This window comes from Schistocerca gregaria, chromosome 5 (assembly GCF_023897955.1).
Source record: "Schistocerca gregaria isolate iqSchGreg1 chromosome 5, iqSchGreg1.2, whole genome shotgun sequence".
Lineage (NCBI taxonomy): Eukaryota > Metazoa > Arthropoda > Insecta > Orthoptera > Acrididae > Schistocerca > Schistocerca gregaria.
Genome location: NC_064924.1, coordinates 110,936,115 through 110,958,811, shown reverse-complemented (window position 1 = coordinate 110,958,811; position 22,697 = coordinate 110,936,115). Strand labels below are relative to the sequence as shown.

Below are 22,697 nucleotides of genomic sequence, written 5' to 3'. Positions count from 1 at the left end.
GGTAGAATATCCAAAGAGATGCTGGTCGTATATGAAGTATGCTAGCGGAAAGACACAATCAATGCCTTCTCTGCGCAGCAGTTGTCGAAATACTGTCGATGACAGTGCTGTCGAAGCAGAGTTACTAAACACAGCCCTCCGAAGTTGCTCCATCAAAGAAGACGAAGTAAATATCCCAGAATTCCAGTCAAGAATAAACATGAGTAGCGTAGAAATAGACACCCTCGGGGTAGTGAAGTAAATCACTTTTCGAAAGCAGTCTTCCGGTCCAGACTGTATACCAGTTAGGTTCCTTGCAGAGTATGCTGATATAGTAGTTCCATACTTAACAATCATATACAACCGTCCTCTCGACGAAAGATCCGTACCCAAAGACTGGGAAGTTGCACAGGTCTCACCAATATTCAAGAAAAGTGATTGGGATAGGAGTAAATTACAGGCCCATATCATTAACATCGATATAAACCAGGATTTTGGAATATATATTGTATTCGAACATTATGCATTACCTCGAAGAGAATAGTCTATTTACACAAAATCAACACGGGTTTAGAAAACATCGTTCTTGTGAAATACAACTAGCTCTTGACTCACACGACGTGCTAAGCGCTATTGACAAGGGATTTCAAATTGATACCGTATTTCTAGACTTCCACACAAGCAGCTTGTATTGAAAATGCGTGCTTATGGAATATCATCTCCGTTCTGTGACTGGATTAGTGATTTCCTGTCAGAGAGGTCACAGTTCGTAGTAACTGACAGAAAGTCATCTAGTAAAACAGAAGTGATTTCTCTCGTTCCCCAAGGTAGTGTTATAGGCCCATTGCTGTTCCTTATTTACATAAACGATTTAGGAGACAATTCGAGCAGCCGTCTTAGGTTGTATGCAGATGTCGCTGTCGTTTATCGACTAGTAAAGTCATCAGAAGATCAAAATAAACCGCAAAACGACTTAGAAAAGATATCTGTATGGTGCAAAAATTGGTAACTGACCCTAAATATCTAAAAGTGCGAGGTCATACACATGAGTGCTAAAAGGAGTCCGTTCAAATTCGTTTACACGATAAATTAGTCAAACCTAAAGGCCGTAAATTCAACTAGCTACCTAGGAATTACAATTACGAACAGCTTGAATTGCAAGGAACACACAGAAAACGTTGTGGGGAAAGCTAACCAAAGACTGCGTTTTATTGGCAGGACGCTTAGGATATGTAACCGATCTCCCTTCATTACGTTTGTCCGTCCTCTTTTAGAATACTGCAGTGTGGGATCCTTACCAGATAGGACTCGCGGAGTACACCGAGAAAGTTCAAAGAAGAGCAGCACGTTTTGTATAATCCCGGAATAGGGGAGAAAGTGTGACTGACATGATAAAGCATTTGGGGTGGACATCAACAAAACATAGGAATTTTGTCACGAAATTTCGATGTCCATCTTTCACCTCCGAATGTGAAAATATTTTGTTGACGCCGACCATACGAAGAAACTATCATCATAATAAAATAATGGAAATAAGAGCTCGTATGAAAAGATACAGGTGTTCGTTTTTTACACACACTTTGCAGTACAAGATTAGAACAATAGAAAGTTATTTGGTGCGATGAACCCTCTGCCAGGCACTTAAATGTGATTTACAGAGTATCAATGTAGATGTAGAACAATGGTGATGGATGTACGACTAGGCGGTGCCTGCGTAGCTTCGTCTAGCGATGTGGCTCCGAGTTCGAATTGGCTGAGTCGCTGCAGCCGGCCATCCTGTATTGAGCCAGTAGAGGCAGCTCACAATACAGAGCTACTAGACATGTGGCTCAGCAGACGCGCACCATTGGGTCCATCAGCTCCCACGTGACCGTTATCGGCGTTTTATGGAAACTTGCAATTCCGTTGCTGTGACGCCCGTGGGGTTATATCGATACCTGATACCACATATCTGGCGAAGGCTGAGTGGACCTGGGGCTGTCCAGCAGGGACTGGAACAAAGAAACGTCCATCTCCATGTATATCTGGGATTGTATCCACGACCTACGGGGCCAAAATCCAGTGCCCTACCTCCTGGGCCGCCAAGGTCACAATAAACTGTATAGCATGTTTTAGTATAATAAGAGCAATTAAATAATGACTAGCATGCGCCTTTTTCCCCTTACATTACTCCATTAATGCCTCGTGTTTCCTTGAACATTATGTTTCTTTCGGTAGTGAAAAGTGGAGATGTCTTTTGTTTTCTTTTTGTGGCTGTGGCAGTATGTCTGTAGGTCTGCTATTCAACTGTGTGTTTCTATGTATCTAGCTGTTTCCGCGTATGTGTTTAATTGTCTATTGATGTGTGGGAGTTTCGGAAAGGGATGGATGAAAGAGAGGTTAAGGTGATAGTTCGTAATGTGTGTGTCAATCTACACAGTAGCGATTAGTGAATGAGGATTACACTGAAATAAATTAGATATCTGGCATTTGCCAACTTGCATGTAATAGCTCTAACACTTCGTACTTCGGTCAGACGAGTACAACACTTGAAATAAGATATGAAAGACATAAATGAGCATGAAAATAATCAACAATCGCAGAACACCGCAAAAAAGAATACCAGCACCCTACCACAACAGAAACTGACATGAAAATAATCAGATTCATAATACGAAACACCTCCTAAAACTACAGTACGTATTCAAAAGGGATGACAGAAAGTAGACACATACTAAAGGACTAAACAGAAATTAGTAACCAAACTTTAACAAAACATATCGTAGATAAAGTGCAACGCTCTCCTGGCCACTTTAGTAAAAGGTCGAACGAAATATAGCATTTGGAAAGCATATGATCGAAACTTTGAGAAGGGTGCGAGTCACTGAATTAATTTAAGAACTGCAATAACAAGGAACTCACACAACTTTACAACTTCATAATTTACACAGTATAAAATCGAAGCGAGCTCTCACTTAACGAAGTATTCCGCTAAGCACAACTATTATGAACACAGATATCTGCAGGCTATGTCTATACGAGTCTGCAAATGTGGGCAATGCCGTTTCTTTCATTCGAGCTCTCCCATTAATTTGCTTTTCTTCCTTAGTGGGGGACGGGGGGAGCCTTCCTTTCTGTCTCTCCTTATGCAGCTTCATGTAATTTTTCAGTTCTGCCTGTTTACTCACAAACCGTGTCGTAATTTTCTGTTGACAAACTGTGGTTGTGCTCCTTTACGTGGTTGGAATGTTACGTTATAGGACTTTTTATATATGTCTGGCCGCAAGACAATATGCGTGGCAAACACTGACTCAATCCACAAACAAGTATCGCGCTTTTAATATGATTTCTAATATCTACAATCACCTGAAAACTTCTGTTCTCTCAGTGTACATTCTGAGTTTTCTCCGAAAGTTATCTGTGAAATCTTGAAATTGATATATGTGATATAATATAAGCGATTCTACTAAAATATTTCTTTGGGGAAGGAGGCGGGTCATTGCCGCTACGACATGTCCCAATGGATACACGCCTAATCGTATGGCGTAGCTGGCCAGGAGACACGGGGGCGGGGGGTTGTTCAGCTGCCCGCATCGTCCGCGCGTACCGGGTGTTTTCTGCGCTACGTGTGAGAGCAGTGTCCTAGCTAACAACAAACTGTAATTATAATGCAGTAAATACATGAGATGTGTCATTTGAAACGATGTAACCATCTTCAAGTATTCGTAACGGGTGGAGTATGAGATTTTAAAATTAGCAGAACAATAAACAGTTTTACTGAACTTCATTTTGATTCCGAAAAAGGGACACACAGTTCTTATACATAATATGCCTGAGTGTGTTATGTTTGGAAAAAGCGAGGCATGCAAAGAGCTACATGACGCTTTGGATACCACCAGGATTTCTCTTGTGGCTCTTACTGACAGGCGAAAGTAGCATAATGGTTCAGATGGCTCTGAGCACTATGGGACTTTTTTTAACTTCTAAGGTCATCAGTTCCCTAAAACTTAGAATTACTGAAACCTAAGTAATCTAAGGACATCACACACATCCATGCTCGAGGCAGGATTCGTACCTGCGGCCGTATCGGTCCAGTTTGTAGCGCCTAGAACCGCTCGGCCACTACGGCCGGCGCGAAAGTAGCATGGACGCAACACATGGACGCAACACAGAGCAGCAAGATGCAAGGCGCAGTATCTGAGTGAATACAGAATTGGCCGGCCGGAGTGGCCGAGCGGTTCTAGGCGCTAAAGTCTGGAACCGCGCGACCGCTGCGGTCGCAGGTTCGAATCCTGCCTCGGGCATGGATGTGTGTGATGTCCTTAGGCTAGTTAGGTTTAAGTAGTTCTAAGTTCTAGGGGACAGATGACCTCAGAAGTTAAGTCCCATAGTGCTCAGAGCCATTTTAACCATTTTTTGAGTACAGAATTCGCATAGAGATTCGAAAGCTGAATGGTAGTAAAACGAAGAGATCCTGCCCTGTGGTCTCTACATGGTTACCAATAGAGGGAAGGAATCAGGGTGGTAGGTATCCGAAGTTTCACTCATTGCACGAGCAAGACGTGGATGCAGTCCGCCTCCAAATATCGCTCCAAGAGTGCTACTCTGGTTCTGACACGGAAGTGTTAACATTGCCAGGCTGTCGCGAGGAACTCAGTTCAAACCAACCGGTATGTTCACATGACGAGAGTCGCAGTTCCCATACATCTGAGGGGACAAAAGTCATGGGATACCTCCTAACATCGTGTCGGACTTCATTTTTCTCGACGTACTGCGGGAACTCGACGTAGCTTGGATTCAACTAGTCGTTGGACGTCCACTGCTGTATTACTGAGCCGTGCTGCATCTACAGAGATACACAACTGCGAGAGTGTTGCCAGTGCTGGATTTTGTGCACCAAGTGACCTCGTGATCGCGTCCCGTAAATTTTTGGTGGGATTCATGTCGGGCGATATTTTTGTCAACTCATCCGTTCGAACTGTCTAAAATGTTCTTCAAACCAATCGCGAACAGTTGTAGTTTAGTGATATGGCGCATTGCCATCCATAAAAACACGAAGTCCATGAATGGCTGTAGGTCTCCAAGTAGCCATTTCCAGTCAATGATCGGTTGAGTTGGACCAGAGTACCCCGTCCATTCCATGTAAACACAGCCCGCAGCATTGTGAAGCCACCAACAGCTTGCACTGTGCCTTATTGACAACTTGGGTCCATGGCTCGTGTGAACTGAGCCACACTCGAACCCTACCGTCATCTTTTACCAACTGAAACCGGGATTCATCTGGCAGGTTGCGGTTTCCTAGTCGTCTAGGGTCGAATCGATGTGGCCATGTGACCAGAAGATGCGTCGCGGGCTATGTCGTGCTGTTAGCAAAGGTACTCGCATCGGTCGCTCTGCTGGCTTAGTCCATCATAGCCAGATTTCGCCGCACTGTCCTAACGAATACGTTCGTCGTAGTCCTACAATTATTTCTGCGGTTATTTCACGCAGTGGTGCTAGTCAGTTAGCAGTGGTAACTCAATGCAAACGCCACTACTACAGGCCATTACGCATTACTGCGTTGTCCGTGGTGGGAGGTAATACCTGAAATTTGGTGTTCTCGGCACACATTCGACACTGTGGATCTCGCAACATTGAATTTCCGGACGATTTTCGGAATGGAATATCCCATGTGTGTAGCTCCAACTGACATTCCGCGTTCCAGGTCTGTTGATTCCCAAAGTGCGGCCATAAGCCGCGTCGGAATTTTCACATCAATCATGTGAGTAGAAATGATAGCTCCGCCAATCCACTGTCCTTTTATACCATGTGTAAGCGATCACTTTCGTCACCTCACAGTGGATTCGTTATAAGGGGTCCTTACGTTCGGCCGCTTTTTATAGTTTATCTAGCGGCGTGGGTTTCATGCAACCGATCATCAGCCGGCAGTTTTCATTTAATCTTAACCTGACCTCATTCGGATGTACATTTAAGGACCACGCCGGTGCAAGCATAATCAGCCGTGACATAGCACAAAGCCCGGGTTGTGTGGTACTGTCTTTAGCCTAGCTCCCACAGTCACGTATTACGGGCAACATCAGTAAATTCACATACAATGAAACTTTAACATAGTGTAGATTCATTGCCGCGCAGTCGTAAGGGAAGCCGAGGATCTTTCACCGACATAGGACTAGCGGTTTCTCTTTCCGTGTGGGACATGACAAACGTCAAACATCAGGCGATGCAGATGAAATGAAATGCAAAGTGCGCTTTCGCTTATCCCACAGCAGCGGTGAGAGCCTTTCACTGTCATAAGACGTGGGAACACAGGGTCAAACTCACTCGTAGGGACGTGTACTGTCTTAGCAGCAGCTGCTGGAGAAAGCATAGCATGGGATTGGTTTTCTCATTACGTGGCCTGGGAGTACGCTTGCCTACGTCCGGCTTCAACAACGGAAAAACACAACATTTTTGTTGCACTCAATAGAATAGGAATCACACTTTGTACTGGAAAAAGAGGACATACTAATTTTAGCATTATCACTTCTATAGGGTAAGATTAAAGCTAAAAAAACTGTCACCAACCTCGATCAACACCACAATTGTATATTACGCACGATCCTATTCGAGATGTTATGCCATTGTGTTTCTCCAACCTTTGAACGGACTTTCTAGGCAGTTATAGGCGCCCATGCAGTTTAATCGTGAGCTGTGATATACAGTGCAGCTTGGTATTCTCCACATTAACAAATAATGTCAGAGGCGCAAGAAGCGACGGGTGACAGAGAAAATGTCAAACACCTGAAAACTGAGACCCAGATTTTTAGTGTGACATTTTTAAGCGCATTTAAAAAATAATAATTAATTCACCTGTGTCAGTTACTACTCCGATAAAATTTTCCTGATTTTGATAGACAAAAGGATGTCCTCTTTTCAGGTTCCCTTTTTTGTAGGGTTCCGACAGAAATGGAAACAATAAGAGAAATCATACATTTTGAACTCTGATTAGAGCTGTCGGCAGCTACTAAGGTGGGAAACCGCTAAGTGAATCATATTGTAGCAGTTCGCTGCAGTAAAAAGGACGATGTGGCTCCAAATGTGTTTTATTTTTACTTGTCTTTGAACTATCGCCACTTCCATAAACGTCATTTCCTCCTGAGATCCGACGACTGTTGTTGACAAGCATTTCTTCGATGTCAGATATTCGTCCAATATACCTTGGGTAAATACAGACCTTTGAAAATTCCAGTACGAGCCCACAACTTTTAAGCCGATTTAATAGTCCAGATAATCTTAAAGTGACTTTTACGGACTGATAACTACAATTAAGAGCAAAAGAAACTGGTACACCAGGCTAATATCATGTAGGGCCCTGGTGTGGACGCAGAAGTGCCGCAACACGACGTGACATGGACTCGACTAATGTCAGAAGAAGTGCTGGAGGAAACTGTTACCATGAATCCTGCAGGGCTGTCCATAAATCCGTAAGAGTACGAGGGGGTGGAGATATCTTCTGAACAGCTCGTTCCGAGGCATCCCAGAGATGTTCAATAATGTTCATGTCTGGAAAGAGTTTGGTGCCAGCAGAAGTATTTAAACTCAGAAGAGTGTTCCTGGAGCCACTCTGTAGCAATTCTCGACGTGTGGTGTGTCGCAAAGTCCTGCTGGAATTGCCCAAGTCCGTCCAACTGCACAAGCCCCACAACATTACAGAACCTCCACCAGCTTGAACAGTCTTCTGCTCACATGCAGCGTCCATGGATTCATGACGGTGTCTCCATACCCGTACACGTCCATTCGCTAGATACATTTTCAAAAGAGACTCGTCCGACCTGGCAATTTGTTTGCAGTCATCAACAGTCCAGTGTCGGTGTTGACGGGCCTAGGCAAGGCGTAAAGCTTTGTGTCACGCAATCATCAAGGCTCCGAACGCCAACATCGATGATGTTACGTTGAATGGTTCGCACGCTGATGCTTGCTGATGGCCCAGCAAAGAAATCTGGAGCAATTTGCGGAAAGGTTGCACTTCTGTTACGTTGAACGATTCTCTTCAGTCGTCGTTGGTGCCGTTCTTACAGGATCTTTTTCCGGCTGCAGCGATGTCTGATTCATGATGTGGTGTTTTACCGGATTCCTGATATTCACGGCACATTCGTGAAATGGTCGTACTGGAAAATCCCCACTACATCACTACCTCGGAGATGCTGGGTCCCATCGCTCATGCGCCGACTATAACACCATGTTGAAACTCACTTAAATCTTGATAATATGCCATTGTATAAGCAGTAAGCGATCTAACAACTGCACTTGTCTTATACAGGTGTCGCCGACCGCAGCGCCGTATTCTGCCTGTTTACAGATGTCTGTATTTGAATAGGCATGCCTGTACCAGTTTCTTCGGCGCTTCAGTGTAACTTCGCTGCCCACGGGACATAACATCTTAATTGTCCTCTTTTTTCGAAATCTCTGCCATTAAAACAGGGGCTTCAGTTCCATTTGCTGACACAACAAATTCCGTTGCTGAATGGTAAGATTCAGGTCTGATATGTAATCTTAGGGTAGTTTCTCTTACTTGCTTCGTAAACCCAATTAACAGCATCGTGTCCATCATTGGGCTCTCTGGAGTCAACAGTTACTACGGTATAACTCTAGCAGAATGTACGAGCGTTGCGTGATCCATGACTACTGCGCGATAAAGATTGCAACAAACATCTGTTCGTCGTAACACAGAGGCAAACATTCCGCTGTGTAAGCCTCTGCGTTTGTTGTTACCCCATTGCAGTCTCCGTCCTACGGAATGTAAATCACGCCCCGTCGAGTACAGCCGCTTACGGGAATTACGGCACGTTTGTACTGCAGCGTCGCAACTCGCACTCCGGCTTTCGCTCCGTTAAACACCGAAGCGAACACAAGTGAGCGCGCATTCGCAAACAGAGCGCAGGGGATTCGCTGGAGCCCGCCACCATTGGCTTGTACTTTATTTACAATGGAGTGAACGGAAGAGAACGCCAGGGAACGATCATCGGAGGATACCCTGTGTATTGTTTTTTGGTGCTAAAGCCGTCACGGTAGATCTGCTTAACTCACGAGTATATTCCGTACAACGTATTACAGTCCCGATGGAGGACAGAAATGTACTACCTGGTGCAAATAAGGAAGAATTCAGGTGCTCAGTTTGTACGTAAAAGTGAAATGCGTGCAGTAGTACACTCGACACTGAATTTTTGCTCCATCTGGCCTTAGCACTGTACCAAAACCTTCTACATACGTCGCTTTGACCCTTTTCGCTGGCTTCTCTCACTATAGTCGAGGAGGAAAATTAAAAGCAGAATACTCATTACCGACAGCCAACGTAACCTTGAGAATGGCTAGCAATTACACTCTGGTTATTAGCAACTGGAGACATTTACATTAATGACTGTTTTAATAGCTGATTCGTGTCAGGTAGTTGCAGATGTCTGCAGTGGCATACGCAAAGCCCTTCAAGGATTCTGTTAAGGCAGATATCTTGTCAATAAAATGTGTTTAATGAAATCTGGAATATAAATATGTTCTGTCACATAGGCTACTTAATAAAATCTACCGTGCAGTTTGTGAGAAGGCGGATAGCGTGATTCTGGGTAGACTGTATTTAATTATCACTAGCTTAGCGCCCACTGCTGCGCTCGCGTAGACTGTATGGCCTGCTGAGACTTTTTTGTTTTGTTTTTTATTTAATCGAATTTTTATGTCACTCACAAATTGCATCTTCATCGGAGTTTTCACTGTAATTAAGGTCATATAAGCATGGTCTTATCCGAATGTACTTCTTTCCAAAAAGCGATTATGGTAGCTGGACTCCAAAGTTTTTATTAATTATGCCTTTTGCGTTCTTTTAGAGTTATTTCCATAGCAACTTTCATCTCCTAACAAATATTTCTTTACATCTAACCGAGAAGTGAAATACCAGTTTTCATAAATTGAGCTTTAAATTTTTTTTAATGTAATGAATTTTTTATTAAAAATCTTCACTCCCTCTTGCACTCCCTTTGGGGTTGAAATTCCAGAAACACTGAAACACCCTTTTTTTATTTATGTGAAGCCAAATTTAAATTATCATAGATTTAGCTTTAAAAATTCTTTCATAATAAAATATTTTCATAAAAAATGTCATCCACAATTTCACCCCCTTGGGAACTCAAACACTGAAACAATTGTTTTTTTAATTGCAACTGAGAAGTCAAATACCAATGTTCGTAGATGCATCTTTAAAAATATTTTGGAATTTTTTAAAATAATGACCTATTTTGTAAAAAAAGTCTTCAGCCACTATTTCACCCCCATGGGTTACGTTTCTAAAACACCAGGAAACATGAATTTCTTTGTTTCTGACCAAGAAACCAAATATCCATTTCCGTAGTTCTAGCTTCAAAATTGTCTTCATAGCGACATTTAAAAAAAAAAAAAAAAGCCTTCATCCCTAATTCACCCCCTTAGAGTTGGATTTTTTGCAAAATACTTTCGTAAATGACACAGTACATCGTAAACGATGCCTACAGTATAAGAGCTACGCATTCTCCAAATTTCATGTTTGTATCCTTAGTTGTTTGGTCTGGGCGCTGATGAGTGAGTAAGTCAGGCAGTACAGACATAGCCTTTTATAGATAGAGATTAAAGATCTCTGACATGATTCTTATACGCCAGCTGTGTAATTACGCATAACATCGTCAGGAGCACAGAGAAATACTAGTTCCTACGTGTATTTTTAATTTTAATCAGCACAATACATACATCATCCCACTTGTTTACCTTCATGGAAATTTACTGTGATTTTCCTTTTTAAAGAAGTATGTTCACTCCATTTCAACCTGATGAAAGAGTCTAATGAATTATGGTTTTTTCCAGATCCCATGTAGTACCTTTCACATTTACACAATTTTCTACCAACCACAGTTTGTTTCATTTGGCATTCTTACTGTGAGTCTTTGGTATCCCACAAGAAGGTATGATACCTATGTTCTTCTACCATCACCATTAAATTCTCTTCAGAGACCTCCATCACTCACATAATGCATGTCGCCAATTGTGAAGCCTGAAAATAGCGAAATACTCCTCGAAAAACAGTTCTATGCTACTAAATATCATAAAATCTTCGATATAATTTATATTACCAATATTTTTAACGACATTGTCTAGATTCTCCAGAAATAACAACCATCGAAGGCGTCCCGCTGTGCCTGTCACACCTCCTTTTGTACTCTGAAGATCCCCAATCACAGCACATTATCACCCCGATGACGCAATTTTGTATCCTAGATGTCCATTGGATTGAGAGAGACTGTCCTTCATGAGTATCATTCTTATGTATGAGACAGAGGAACATTTTAGTTGAGCAGTATAGTATAGTGCTGTACTCGAATGCATCCAGTCACATATTTTATAATTGCAGTGCATTTTCTCTATTTGATGTAGGTCTGTGTCTGTGCATGTGTCATGGATGGCTCCCATAAACCTGATCCAGTCCTGTCCCTGGTGGATCCACCTTCAGACATAGAACACATAACTGGATGTAACGCATGGTGGATCCACCTTCGAGCCCTATCCCAGATGTAATACTTTATGGATCCACCTCTAGACACTGTTCTGGTTATAACGTGGATCCACATTTAAACTAAGAACGTATATTGGGATGTAATGCATGGTGGATCCACCTTTGAGCCCTATTGCAGATCTAACATGTGGTGGATCAACCTTCGAGCACTATCCAAGATGCAATGCACTGACGATCCACCTCTAACACCGTTATGGATATAGTGTGTGGTGATCCACCTTTGGACATAGAACACATATCAAGAAGTAATGGTTAGTGGTTCCACGTTCGAGCGTTATCCTGCACATAACTTTAGTCGATTCACCTTCAAGCCATATTCCAGACGAAATGCTCTGTGGATCCACCTTCAGACACTGTTCTGGATGTAGCGTGTGGTGTGTTCATCTTCGGAACCTGTGCCGAGGATATTGTACTGTGCAATTGACCCCAAACGTCACTTGGGGTATAACGCACTACAGATCCACAATCGAACACCAACCCAGGTCTACTCTCGGTCGTAGAGCCATCTATGACACATGCACAGTCACATATATACAGAAAATAGAGCAAATGCACAGCAACCATAGAATGTATGATTGGATACATTCGAGTACAGTGCTGTACTATAATGTCTGACTAATGTGTTTTTCTATCTTGTACATAAGAATGACATGTGAAGGACTGTCTTCTTCCACCCAACAGACATCTAGCACACAAAACAGCGTGATGGGGTGATCAGGTGCCATCACTGTGGATGAGATGTGATAGGCATAGAGGCATACCTTGAATGGTTGTTATTATTGGAGTATCTAGACTAACTTGTTACAAGTATTGGTAATATAAATTATATCAAAGATGTTATGAACTTTAGCAGGATGAATTTAAACGTGCTTACACCCACTGCAAAACAGTTTTGCAAAGCGTATTTCACTATATGTAGTCTGTGTAGTTATGGATTTCTTCCTGTATGTTACTGTGCTATTTTTCTTGTTGTGATAGCCTTCTAATGGAACAGTGCTGTCAGAACGTGATAGGGTTTTGAGAGAATTAGGAGGGGTCTGTGTCTTGGCAGGGGACATCTTTTACTCGTGAAAATGAAGTGGATTCAAATGCTATATTTTGAAGACTGGAAGATTCGTGAGAATAAGGTAGGTAAGCGATACTCTGATGAAAGGGGAGTTGAGAGGTGAGCTTTATACTGCTTTTTCTAAGTGTTATGGGCAAACATATTACAGCATCTCACATTAATCTCGTGAACTGACCGCAATGAGAAAATTAGGAGCTGATATGAAGATTTTTAGTGAGAGACAATCAGCAGCAGAAAGTCTGTATTTTTTTCTCGATAAGTGAAAAACAACATTTTTCCATGCGTTTTAGTGCCTATAAATGGATGGACTGACATCTTAATATTTAGACTAAATTTACATTTACATCTATACACTTACTTCATAAGCCATTGTACAGCATGTGTTGTGTAGTCTTTCCTATTCCACTCACAGACAGAGCCAGCTTCAAATGTCGGTTGTCAGTAGCATTCCTCTAACTCTAACAGAACATCGTCTTCCCTCCAGGGGTCCCCATTTGTGCTACCTGGCAAGTATAATGCGACTGCTGAAAAAAAATTACTCCCCATGCAAGTGACTCTATCATCAGTTAAATTAATTAGCCTATCAGTTTGATTTCAGTTACGTTCCACCTAGCAGGTGGAAGTGAGGGCTAGGATACCAAGGATATGATTTGGGAGATGGAGTTTTTAAGTTGCGTTGATATCTTTAAAAAAAATTCAGTCTTCAACCTATATAGTGGGAGATGACCATCATAATAAATTCAGATGTATTTATAAAGTGATACATAATATAATCCTGATATCTACAACATCTCTTGCTGTTACCTAATGAGACTTTGTATGTGGCGATGCATTTGGTTACTTTAAGAGAGTTCGAAAGTTAGAATGCACCTTGTGACAGAGGTACACCTTACCACTCTGTCATGAGCCAAAAATGAGTTAAATATTTTAGTCCTGTGATGCAATATGTAACAGATATTAAGCTGATAAGAACAGATTTTACCTGATGAGAGGATACCTAGAGGAAATATAGGCTATGCCATAATGTTACACGCTTTTCACAACAAGTGACGATACTTAAGCAATGTGGAAAAGCGTTTAGCTTCTATAAAAGGGAGAAATCTACATTTGTGAGAGTTTTTCGAGGTGTGTGGTCAACAACATTCCTGTCTCGGTATGGGTAAAATAGATTTTTTAAACTGGGGGGTCTATGTCAGGGTGGAATTGGTTAGAACTGCTCTATACATCTAAGCAGCTCTGATTGATCTGTAGTGTGCCGCATCCAGTAGCAGAAGTGGTCAGTAGGATTCGGCGACTGGGAGTCGCAGATTAGCTTAGACTGTGATGGGCAGTTAGGTGCAAAAAATGTGAGCATTTGGCAGCGCCAGAGTGTGGATGCTGGGCGATTGGCATGCAGTTCCTGGCATGGCCGATATGTGTGCGTGTCTTTCCAGATCAGTGCCTGTGAGACAAAGCAATGTCCCTGCAAGCGGACAGAGCTATGTGGCTGCTGGCACTTGGTGGATGGCGCTCTCTTTGCGATTGTTTGTGTGACTGGTTGAATTTTTTCACCATATATGTTTAGTGGAAATGTTGTCATGGAGAAGGGTGCTTGTGTTCTCAGACATCTGTGCATACAAGACCTCACATATACAGGGTGTTACAAAAAGGTACGGCAAAACTTTCAGGAAACATTCCTCACATACAAAGAAAGAAAATATGTTATGTGGACATGTGTCCGGAAACGCTTACTTTCCATGTTAGAGCTCATTTTATTACTTCTCTTCAAATCACATTAATCATGGAATGGAAACACACAGCAACCGATCTTACCAACGTCACTTCAAACACTTTGTTACAGCAAATGTTCAAAATTCCTCCGTTAGCGAGGATACATGTATCTACCCTCCGTCATATGGAATCCCTGATTCGCTGATGCACCCCTGGAGAATGGCATATTGTGTCACAGCCATCCACAATAAGAGCACGAAGAGTCTCTACATTTGGTACCGTGGTTGCGTAGACAAGAGCTTTCAAATGCCCCCATAAATGAAAGTCAAGAGGGTTGAGGTCAGGAGAGCGTGGAGGCCATGGAATTGGTCCGCCTCTACCAATCCATCGGTCACCGAATCTATTGTTGAGAAGCGTACGAACACTGCCACTGAAATGTGCAGGAGCTCCATCATACATGAACCTCATGTTGTGTGGTACTTGTAAAGGCACATGTTCTAGCAGCACAGGCAGAGTATCCCGTATGAAATCATGATAACGTGCTCCATTGAGCGTAGGTGGAAGAACGAAACTAAAATGAGCTCTAACGTGGAAATTAAGCGCTTCCATACACATGTCCACATAACATCTTTTCATTATTTGTGTGTGAGGAATGTTTCCTGAAAGTTTGGCCGTACCTTTTTGTAACACCCTGTATTTAGCACTATGATCTATTTGTGGAAGAAATTTAATCACTTGATTTTGATAATGTTTGCGTGTGATTGAAAATAGATTTTCACTACAAAGAAGGATGATCATAAGGTGGCAGTGAGTGTTTTAAGAGATCTTTTCACTGCTGTAAATTTTAAACAATTAATTTGATAGGGTAGTGCAGATGGACTATTTCCCTCTATTTTTGATATCGAAACTGTGTCAGCTCTCCCTTTGTCCTCAGCATTAGCCAATAGAAACACAGTATTCTGAAGAGAGATGGAAACCTCCATCTGCATGTTTGGAGACGTTGGTTCACCCATACAGACAGGAAGTAGCCTCTTGAGAGCGACAGAGACAGGAAGGAATTATGGAATTTCCCAGTTAATAGAATGCCACCACATGATGCTTTGCTTGGGGCTGTGAAATCGAAGGAGGCTGATATCTGGATCTGTAGTCAGTGGTATTTAGTACTGTGATCCGTAGATAGGACATTGCGCAGTATTTGACCTCCATGGTGGCACGTGGACTATAGACACACATGCTGGAGACCCCATAGAGTGGCTATTGTCTCGCACTTCATTCCATTCCTCATTGCTTACAGGTATTACATCACAGAAGCAGAATGGGCAGGGGGTGCAGATATGAGCTCTAACCAAATGGGGGAGCCCTGTCTGCCAAAAACTGATTAGATAAAGAATATTCATCAACATGGTATGGACACTGATCTGAATTTCGTGTTCTGAGATCCTTCCTCTCCAGCACAGACTGAGTCTTTTTCTCACCAATTTTTTCTGGGAGGGGTGGGAGAGCTTGTGAGGGGTGTGGGTGGGATGTCTTCTGGTGGTGGATTTATGCACTAGCTCAGTGGATCCCTGTCTGTCAAGGGGAGAACACGCACGAAAATTTTCCAACAAGATAACTCCTTCAGTGGCTGATCCCAGCGGAGGTTCGAGTCCTCCCTGGGGCATGGGTTTGTGTGTTTGTTCTTAGGATAATGTAGGTTACTTAGTGTGTAAACTTAGGGACTGATGACCTTAGCAGTTAAGTCCCATAAGATTACACGCACATTTTTAACTCCTTCAATTGCAATGGTGTAATTACATAATTGGGACAAGTAGTTGCAGGATGTGAGCTTTTCTCACCAAACAGAGAAATTCAGCCCATGAAAATTGAATTTTAATAAATAAACAGTATATCTTCTTCCATGTAATTGACTTTGACTTCAATTTCATTTCATGAGATCGTACTCTCCAGCACTGAGTGCTTTTCCTGCCAATTTCTGGGTGGGGCAGGAGAGTGGGAGAGGGGGATGGGAGGACAGGGCTGGGGGATTTCCCAGAAGGGGTTAATTAATTGATCAACTTAATTAATTAGTCAATTAATTTGATATTAAAGATGTGCTTGCATCGATGAGGGGATTTTCAAGTGGGGTAGGGGAGGGGAAGAGTGGGGGCTTTCGAAGGAGGATGGATTATCTCCACTTAGCTGAACAGTGTGTTAAGGTCGTAAATTAAACACGTTTGTGTCTGAATGTATTCTTGTCCCTAAATGTATGCAACCTGCACTAAGAAGTTACGCTGATTTCGTCATTGCTCCACTACTCCCAACAACGAAACATCAATTTCCCGGTATATATGAGTCGTAAAAACGGTGAACAACTTCTAATTTCATCTAGTACAATTTCTAAGAATAAGTTAAACGGTTCACAAACTATCAGAAGGCTGACAGAAATTAAGAAAGGGATCGAGGAACAGAAATACCCGTCGCAAACATAAAGATAAGTGTAATGCAAATGCGTACTGCCGACGTTTCACCGTACAACCAAATACTGAGGCCACAGAAGGCAGTACTTACAGTCAGGCGTATAGAAATTCCTGAACTCCTTCCGCATCAGATATCGAGGAATCCGTATCTCAGATGCAGATGTCGTCCACTACGTTGATGAGGTGCCGATCAACGACATCCAGCCATCCAGTCGCCAAACCAGCATGTACATCATGCTACGAAAGCCGCTTAACGGTGTGTGGCAGATGGTATTTCTGGTACCATTATCTGATCTCCCCTTACCCTGTTCCACCCGCGAATGGCACGTGAGAAGAATGATTGCGGTAAGACACTGTATTGGTACTAATTATTCGAATTTTCTTGTCGTGGTCATTATGCGGGATGTATGTGGGAGGAAGTAATATTTTGTACGATTCTCGCCGAAAGTGCTCTCCATGATGCACAACGCTTCTCTTGCAACGTCTGCCATCGTACATTGTTGAGCATCTCTGTAACGCTCTCGCGCCGATTATACGATCCCTTGATGAAAGGCGCCGCTCTTCGTAGGACCTTCTCCATCTCTTGTATCAGTCCTACCTGGTGAGAATCCCATGTTGATAAACAATACTCAAAAATAGATCGAACAAGCGCATATAATCGGTTACAGTTCTTTAAGATTCTTCGTATGAACCTCAGTTTAGTATCTGCTTTCTCTACTACTCCTATTGTCGTTCCACTTATAGTCGCTCTGGATGTTTACTCCTACATAATTCAGTGTAGATTCTGTTGCCAGAAATTTGCCACCAGTAATGTAGTTGTACAGTAATGGCTTTCTTTTCCTATGTATGCGCAATTTGTTACATTTATTTACGTTCAGGATCAACTGCCCTGCCCTGCACCGTTCATCATTCCTCTGCAAATCTTTCTGCAACTCGACATTGTCTTCTGGCGTTGCTAGTTCGTTGTAGAAAACTACAACATCTGCGAACAGTATTAAAGAGCTTTCTGCTAAGTCATTTATATATATTTTACAATGTACATTTTACAATGTATACATTTTACATTGTACACAGTGACGATCTTATCACACTTTCTCGTTGTCCTCCGGAAACTTCCTTCACATCTGTCGACTTTGTACCGTTAAGAGCGACATATTGTGATCCACCTGCAAGCAAGCCTTGAATTCTGTCGCAAATCTCGTCCGACATTCGATAAGCTCGCATTTTTCTCAATAAACGGTAGTGAGGGATGGTGTCAGATGCCAGTCAAGGAAAATGCTATAACTCTGAGCGCCGCTGTATACAGCGCTATCGATCTCTTAGAGGAACACAGCTAGCTGAGTTTCGTAAGATCTATGTCTGCGAAATCCACGCTGATTTTTCTAGAAAATATTTTCGTTCTCCAGATACGTCATAACTCTTAATCATAAAATACGTGCCATAATTTTAAAAACTAGCTAGATTAAGGAAAGGCAAACCTACGTTTCTAACATTTGTAGACTTAGAGAAAGCTTTTGACATTGTTGACTGGAATACTCTCTTTCAAATTCTGAAGGTGGCAGGGGTAAAATACAGGGAGCGAAAGGCTTTTTACAATTTGTACAGAAGCCAGATGGCAGTTATAAGTGTCGAGGGGCATGAAAGGGAATCAGTGGTTGGGAAGGGAGTGAGACAGGGTTGAAGCCTATCTCCGATGTTATTCAGTCTGTGTATTGAACAAAGAGTGAAGGAAACAAAAGAAACATTCGGAGTGGATATTAAAAAGCATGGAGAAGAAATAAAAACTTTGAGGTTCGCCGATGACATTGTAATTCTGTCAGAGACAGCAAAGGACTTGGAAGAGCAGTTGAACGGAATGGACAGTGTCTTGAAAGGAGCCAAAACGACGATAATGGAATGTAGTCGAATTAAATCGGGTGATGCCCAGGGAATTAGATTAGGAAATGAGTTTTGCTATTTGGGGAGCAAAATAACTGATGATGGTCGTAGTAGAGAGGTTATAAAATGTAGACTGGCAATAACAAGGAAAGGGTTTCTGAAGAAGAGAAATTTGTTAACATCGAGTATAGATTTAAGTGTCAGGAAGTCGTTTCTGGAAGTATTTGTACGGAGCGTAGCCATGTATGGAAGTGAAACATGGACGATAACTATTTGGACAAGAAGAGAATAGAAGCTTTCGAAATGTGGTGCTACAGAAGAATGCTGAAGATTAGATGGTTAGATCGTATAACTAATGAGGAGGTACTGAATAGTATTGGGGAGAAGAGAAGTTTGTGGCACAACTTGACTAGAAGAAGGGATCGGTTCGTAGGACACGTTCTGAGGCATCAAGGGATCACCAATTTAGTATTGGAGGGCAGCGTGGAGGGTAAAAATCGCAGAGGGAGACCAAGAGATGAATACACTAAACAGATTCAGAAGGATGTAGGTTGCAGTAGGTACTGGGAGATGAAGAAGCTTGCACAGGATAGAGTAGCATGGAGAGGTGCATAAAACCAGTCTCAGGACTGAAGACCACAACAACAACAACAATTTTACAAAAGAATGACGTCAACTATATAGGTCTATAATAGTGTGCATATGTCCTGTGGCTCTTCTTGGAGGCCGGCCGGTGTGGCCGTGCGGTTCTAGGCGCTTCAGTCTGGAACCGCGTGACCGCTACGGTCGCAGGTTCGAATCCTGCCTCGGGCATGGATGTGTGTGATGTCCTTAGGTTAGTTAGGTTTAAGTAGTTCTATGTTCTAGGGGACTGATGACCACAGCTGTTAAGTCCCATAGTGCTCAGAGCCATTCTTCTTGGAAACGGGAATGACCTGCGCTTTTTTTCCAATCGCTAGGTAGCATTCGTTGCTCCAGCGATCTACGATAAACTGCTTCTAGAAAGAGGAGAAGTTCTTGCGCATAATCTTTGTAGAATCTTATAAATATCTCATCTGCTTCTTTTGTCGTTCCACTACTAAGCGATTGTAGTTGTTTTTCAGATGACTGGAAAGAGGGACTGTGAGGTGAAATGATTTCGGAAGACCGAATTCAAATTTTGGCCCTCTCTCCCTGTTATCTTGTGTTCCCGTGCCATTATGGTCTCTGAGTGAATGAACAAATGATTTCGAACCGCTTAATGATTTGACGTAAGACCAAAACCTGTTAGGGTTACTTTCGAAGCCATTGAAAGCTTCTCTCAATACTCTCTTTACGCTCATTTTCACTTCTTTCAGGTTATGTTTGTCAGCTAGGTGTTGGCTTCTCTTGAACCTGAGATGAGGCTCTCTTTGATTACGGAGCAGTTTTGCAAGATATCTATTAAACCAGGATGGGTCTTTCTCATCCCTTATGACCTTGCTCAGAAGATATTTTCTGGGGCACGTTGAATGTTGCTTTTGAATTGTTTCCATTTGTGCTCCACGTCTTCGTCCTCCTCACTGTATATTTCTGCAGTTTGCATCCTGTCACTACATCCTCCGCAAGTCGCATAATGGTGTGCGGCGAAGGATACTTTTGGTGCCACTAACTGAGCCCTGTTCATCTCGTGAATAGCGCGTGCGAAGAATGACTGTCGGTAAGTCACTATATTGGCTCTAATTTCTCGGATTTTCTCCTCATGGTCATTACGCGAGATGTATGTAGCGGGAAGTAATATGTTGTCCAACTCTTTCCGGAAAATGCTCTCTCGAAAATTCCATAATGGATCTCTCCGTGATGCACAACGCCTCTCTTATAATATCTGCCAACGCGTTTGTTGAACATATCCGTAAAGCTCTTCGTTGGATCTTCTCTACCTCTTCTATCACTCTTGTCTGGTAGGGATCTCAGACAGGTGATCAATACTCAAGAACTGGTGGAACAATTACCTTGTAAGCCACTTCCTTCGTGGATGAGTTACATTTCTGAAGATTCATCCTATGAATCTGAGTCTGGTATCTGTTTTCCCACTATTTGTTTTATGGTCGTTCCGCTTAAGGTCGCTCCAGATTGTTACTCGTAAATATTTTACGGCAGATATTGTTTCCAGCGGTTTGACAGCAGCCTGAACCGGTAATTAATTCTCTGGGGGTCGTTCTGCAAATCGTTACTATCTTCTGGCGTTGCTACTTTGCTACAGGTAACCGCATCATCTGCGAACAGCCTTAGACAACAGCCGACGCTTTCTACTAGATCATTTATGTACAGAGTGGTACATTGATAGTGACCGCGCCAAATATCTAACGAAATAAGCATCAAACGAAAAAACTACAAAGAACGAAACTCGTCTAGCTTGAAGGGCGAAACCAGATAGACCTATGATCGTCCCGCTAGATGGCGAAGCCATAGGTCAAACGGATATCAACTGCGTTTTTTTTAAAAAAATAAGGACCCCCATTTTTATTATATATTCGTGTAGTACGTAAAGAAATATGAATGTTTTAGTTGGACCACTTTTTTCGCTTTGTGATAGATGGCGCTGTAATAGTCACAAACGTGTGAGTACATGGTATCACGTAACATTCCGCCAGTGCGGACGGCATTTGCTTCGTGATACATTACCCGTGTTAAAATGGACCGTTTACCAATTGCGGAAAAGGACGATATCGTGTTGATGTATGGCTATGGTGATCAAAATGGACAACGGGCGTGTGCTATGTATGCTGCTCGCTATCCTGGACGACATCCTCCAAGTGTCCGAACCGCTTGCCGGATAGTTACGTTATTTAAGGAAACAGGAAGTGTTCAGCCACATGTGAAACGTCAACCAAGACCTGCAACGAATGATGATGCCCAATTAGGCGTTTTAGCTGCTGTCGCGGCTAATCAGCACATCAGTAGCAGACAAATTGCACAAGAATTTGGAATCTCAAAAACGTCGGTGTTGAGAATGCTACATCAACATCGATTACACCCGTACCATATTTCTACGTAGCAGGAATTGCATGGCGACGACTTTGAACGTCGTGTACAGTTCTGCCACTGGGCACAAGAGAAATTACGGGACGGTGACAGATTTTTTGCACGTGTTCTATTTAGCGACGAAGCGTCATTCACCAACAGCTGTAACGTATACCGGCATAATATGCACTATTTGGCAACGGGAAACCCACGAAGGCTGCGACAAGTGGAACATCAGCGACGTTGGCGGCTTAATGTATGGTGAGGCATTATTGGAGGAAGGATAATTGGCACCCATTTTAACGATGGCAATCTAAATGGTGCAACGTACGCTGATTTCCTACGTAATGTTCTACCGATGTTACTACAAGATGTTTCACTGCATGACAGAATGGCAATGTACTTCCAACATGATGGATATCCGGCACATAGCTCGGGTGTGGTTGAAGCGGTATTGAATAGCATATTTCATGACAGGTGGATTGGTCTTCGAAGCACCATCCCATGGCCCGCACCTTCACTGAATCTGACGTCCCCGGATTTCTTTCTGTGGGGGAAGTTGAAGGATATTTGCAATCGTGATTCACCGACGACGCCTGACAATATGCGTCAGCGCATTGTCAATGCATGTGCGAACATTACGGAAGGCGAACTACCCGCTGTTGAGAGAAATGTAGTTACACGTATTGCCAAATGCATTGAGGTTGACGAACATCATTTTGAGCATCTATTGCATTAATGTGGTATTTACAGGTAATCACGCTGTAACAGCATGCGTTCTCAGAAATGATAAGTTCACAAAGGTACATGTATCACATTGGAACAACGGCAATAAAAAGTTCAAACGTACCTACGCTCTGTATTTTAATTTAAAAAACCTACCTGTTACCAACTGTTCGTCTAAAATTGTGAGCCATATGTTTGTGACTATTACAGCGCCATCTATCACAAAACGAAAAAAGTGGTCCAACTAAAACATTCATATTTATTTACGTACTATACGAGTATGTAATAAAAAATGGGGGTTCCTATTTAAAAAAAACGCAGTTGATATCCGTTTGACCTATGGCAGCGCCAT

At 42.5% G+C, this 22,697-nt stretch overlaps 1 pseudogene; it reads right to left on the bottom strand.

Annotated features, from left to right (window-relative positions):
- Positions 1-13,429: 13,429 nt before the first annotated feature.
- Positions 13,430-13,601, bottom strand: LOC126274924 (U2 spliceosomal RNA; annotated as a pseudogene).
- Positions 13,602-22,697: the final 9,096 nt, after the last annotated feature.